We start from the raw sequence: 4,616 nt of genomic DNA, 5'->3' as shown, positions 1-4,616 counted from the left end.
AAGGCAGATAACCATGCTTTTAATCATAGTAAAACTGCTTAATTTCCTTTTGTATGATTCTGAGATTATTAAATCAATCAGACAACTGTATTAATAAAATCATAGCCATTGGAGGTAACTCTTTTTTGTTGATAAAACTCTTGCTCTTGATCTTGCTATTTCGCTCTTTATTTACCTTTTTGACCAAAAATAACTTCCGTAATATTTGGGGGAGGGGGCACAAAAGTACATTTCTGCTTAGGGCACCCATTTGGCCAGCAGCGGCCCTGGCTATTAGGCTACAATTTGGCATTAAGTGGTAGTGTGACAGTTTTTAAATATTGTCATTAGCACATGTAAAAACTGTTGTGACTAACTAAACATGCAGAAGTGTTTGGGTGATGGGGGCCAATTTTTGTTTTGCAGTTAGTACACACTAGATGAACAACAGACAACAAGCAATTTTGACTATTATTTGAACATTTCACAATATGATTATTATTATTATTTATATATCCTAGTTTGCCACATTCTATTAGAAATCCTCTTTAAGATTGTAAAACTTCTTCACACAACCAAATTCCTCACTTGAACTGCAAGGAGATAGTCTGCGTTCTGGACAGTGTTGTTTAAAAACTAAACACTGATATGATAAGGTCTGGTAAACATAAGTAAAACTCCCTTTTCACTCTTCTTTTGAGAACAGAGCAGAGAACAGTCATGGATAGACAGAATTTCAGCAGGAATCTTTTTTTATTTCTGTTTTTTTGTAATGTATGTATTTATTGTACTACAACTGAAGTTTGCTCTAACATCATTCTCCCTGGATCAAAAGGTATTTATTTATTTATTTTTATATTTTTTTTAATCACCTTACAGATAATCACTACAAAATTTAATTTCAGAAAAACTATCATAAACACCAACTTATTATTATTATTATTATTATTATTATTATTATTATTATTATTATTATTATTATCATTATCTGTTATTATTTTTCTTCTTCCTCTTCTTCTTCTTTTTATCTTATTATTATTATTATTTTATGGCATTACTTAATAATTCTAAATATATTACGTTACACAAACAAAGCTAAATGTAAAGATAAGATCAGGTATAAGTAGCTCAATAAGGTAACAACTGCAGGTTACCACTTTTTATATTGATCCCTGTTGGTTGTTGTAAGGGTAATTATATACTGTAGATGAAATCATCAATTTAATGTGCTTAGGGTATAGCTTCTCATAGCCTGCTTGCAAACCCAACATTCTGCCTGTGTTGAAATGTTGTTCTGTTATTTATATGATTACAGCTATCATTCCATGACAAAAACAGCATGCACATAAACACTAATGCGATTTTTGGAAATGACTGTGGGTGTAAGTAAGGGTAGAAAGTAAGGGTTTTATATATATATATATATATATATATATATATATATATATATATATATATATATAACATATATATAAAATATATTTGTTTGTTTCTTTTTCAAAAACAAATAAAAATGCTGTTAAGCGGAAATGTCTCTCCCAACGGTTCATATTTGTAGCAATGCCAATAAACTCGCCCTTCTAGATATTGAATAACTGTCTGTATTTAAACAGCTGCAATGTAACGGAGAAGCTTGTTTGGGTAAGACCCATCCCAAACAGTTCTGTCTGCAAATTTTCTGTTTGAGAGTTCCCAATCTCTAACTATGCCTCTTCAACTAACAGGAGATCCAGGTGAGGTGGGAGCAGAAGGTGAAGAAGGAAGAATGGGGAAAACCGGCCCACCTGGCCAGCGAGGTCTCTGAGACGTTGTTGGTTTGTTATTTAACAAATCAGTGATAGATTAAAGGGAAGTTGGTTAAAGCATGGCTGTTTACTGTTCTTAGCCAAAAATATCCAATGTCCAGCTCAAACAGCTGCTTTAATGAATTTAAAGTGTAGTTTTTAATGAATTTTCTAGAGGAGTTGCACCTTCTGTGTTAATGGAAAATTTCACTTTTTTCAATTCAGTTGCAATTTAAAGAGAGTATTAAGTCAGTCTTGTGTACCCATTTTTGTTATCATCTGCAGTGGGGCTGGGTCTAAACTAGTGGTGGGCCGTTATCGGCGTTAACGTGCTGCGTTAACATGAGACTCTTATTGGGCGATAAAAAAAATATCGCCATTAATCTATTCTCAAAGCTGGGTTGGGAGCTGGGTCTATACTACGCAAGCTATGATGACTTTCACCTTGATATTTTAGCGCGGATGTATACCTAGCCGAATTGCACTGTAGGGGGCGAGAACGAGTCTTCGAACCTGTGTGTATGCCTACTGTGAAATTACCACATCAAACGAGACGTGCTAACATGGATGCAGCTATGAAGCCGCCGGGTTTGCTTCAGGGCAGGGGCGTTGCTAGACCCTTTTTAATGGGGCACATGCGTGAGTTACAATTTACTTTGATAATCCCGAAATAAAGACATTAAACTATGTGCAACAACTGAACTGACGCTTCTAAAAGCAACGCAGTTTAACCGAAGACTATGCACTCAGCCCGTGCCCGTGCGCATCTGTGTATTTAACTGCAATGCGCACGTCGCGCAGCCTTTTACGCAGAAGTACATGCAGTGTAGGAATAGTTGGTTACACAAGTTTGTATAGTTAATTGTGTTGTAAATGCAATTGTCAAGTAGTTTGTGATGCATTTTGGAAACAAGAGATGAGCCCCTGGTCTAATGCGCCACCTGGCTTAAGAAACCCGCTCTCAAAGATTTACTTTTAGTCATTATTTGGGTAGCACGCATATTCTGAATGCCTTCGGCAGAATTCAAATTAGCCATTTTAATCTAGATTAATCTAGATTAATTCCAAGATTACAGTGAGATTAATCTAGATTTAAAAAAAATTATCTATGCCCACCACTAGTCTAAACTGAAACTGGTAAGCAAAATAAAAGGATTAGCATAGCAAGATGATCATGTGCACAGGCGTAACTGTAATACTAGGTTATGAGATGTGAAATCTTAGTTGTTTGATGTGTCCTTGCCTTCACTGGGCATTAGAGTATAGCTGGAAGAGAGTCTGTTTCTGCCAGACCACATCTTCCCTTGAGGGAAGTCACGTCAGAGGCAGGCAGACGTGTTAAATGTGGCTAAGGGCTGTAGTGTTGCCATGTGTTTAAAGATAGAAGTGTAACCTGTGGTGCAACAGAAAAGCCTCTTCCAGGCAAGCTGTTTATCGAATCAGCACAAGAAGGCCTGGAACTGCGATCACAGGAAGACTTGCCCTTTCTTCCACACATAAACATACTTCACTAAAAAAAAAAAAAAAAAAAAAAAAAATGGAATGCCAAAAGAGTAGAAATGCCAGGAAGACTCTTACCCTGTTTTTTCACTCTACAGTTTTAGAATTGCATTAAGTTTTAGAATGACTGTTTACGGCAAACTTCAGTTTTATTTTCAGCTGTGCATGTAAAAGTAACATCAAAAATTGTTACAGCTAAATCTGTCAAAACCATAGAAGACATTGCTTTAAGCAGTTTTACATTAGTGAAAAAATATACACCTCACATCACACCTCACACCCTCCAAGCAAACATTAAATAATTTATAATAATATAAAGTTCCAAAAGTTTAAAAATTAGGTATTGACGGATGTAATTTTGAGACATTTAGATGGTTTGTTTCCTCTTTTTCACATACATATATATATATATTTTTTTACATTTAGATGGTTCCTCTACTCCACAAATCATTGCATAAATGTTGTCTGAGGTTTTTCAGTGTAGTCTGCCTCATAATTAAAATATATTAATAAATGGAGCAAACAGTGCAACAGCAAACAGAAACACATTTTGCATACAGATGCATACAATAAAATATGTAAGGGGATGTCAGTGCCACTCAGTCAAAATGCGTAATCACAGAAATTCTACTGAATGACAATTCAGAAGTGAAGGCATCTTATTATTGTTTTGCGGAACTCAGGAATGCCTATTACCCTTTTGCAGATGGATATTTGCTTAGGAAATTTGGTCTGAGGCTGTCACAAGCAGTCTCAGAAGTAACTGTCTCAAAGCTTTTCACAAGCTAGAAAATATAATTTAATCTATTTTATATAAATCAATTATATAATTTTATAAATTTTTTATGTAAGTCTACATGACACAAAAATTTTTTTGCCACACATGAAAAGCAGTGATTAAGGCTAAAAAAGCATGCGGGTAATAAAACTTATTTTGCTTTGATAGTGTGCTTAATTTCTTTAAAAAGCACTGTGAAACAGTCAGGAGATCAGTTACCTTTTTCATCTTTCATAGGCCTGACTGGCGAATATGAAGAAAAAGGAGAGATGGGGAAAACAGGAAAGATGGGCCCTAGTGGAATGAGAGGTAAATAGATTGGTTTGATGGAATGCTTGGAATTATGGAATTATTTATGCTATGCTTAGATATTATGATAACTCAACAATGCTATATCTGAGATATCATCTAAAGCCACTTTCCTTTCCACCCAGTATGTTTACTGCACAGTGTACTCTAAATTATCTATGCCCTTATTAGATTACCTATCATTTTGTTTGGAAATGTGTACTAGTTCAGATTCAATCATTCCTTCCAAACAGGAAAAAAATACTCTTAAATACAACTAGATAAAA

General features: G+C 34.8%; 1 long non-coding RNA gene across 1 annotated transcript; it reads left to right on the top strand.

The window, feature by feature from the left end:
• Positions 1 to 684: 684 nt before the first annotated feature.
• On the top strand, positions 685 to 4,358 carry LOC141342380 (uncharacterized). Its single transcript, XR_012356685.1, has 3 exons — positions 685 to 814; positions 1,704 to 1,775; positions 4,279 to 4,358. It is a non-coding gene; the product is annotated as an uncharacterized lncRNA (long non-coding RNA).
• The last annotated feature ends 258 nt before the right edge of the window (positions 4,359 to 4,616 follow it).

Source organism: Garra rufa, chromosome 9 (genome assembly GCF_049309525.1).
Source record: "Garra rufa chromosome 9, GarRuf1.0, whole genome shotgun sequence".
In the NCBI taxonomy this organism is placed as follows: domain Eukaryota; kingdom Metazoa; phylum Chordata; class Actinopteri; order Cypriniformes; family Cyprinidae; genus Garra; species Garra rufa.
This window is presented reverse-complemented; position numbering and strand designations above follow the sequence as displayed.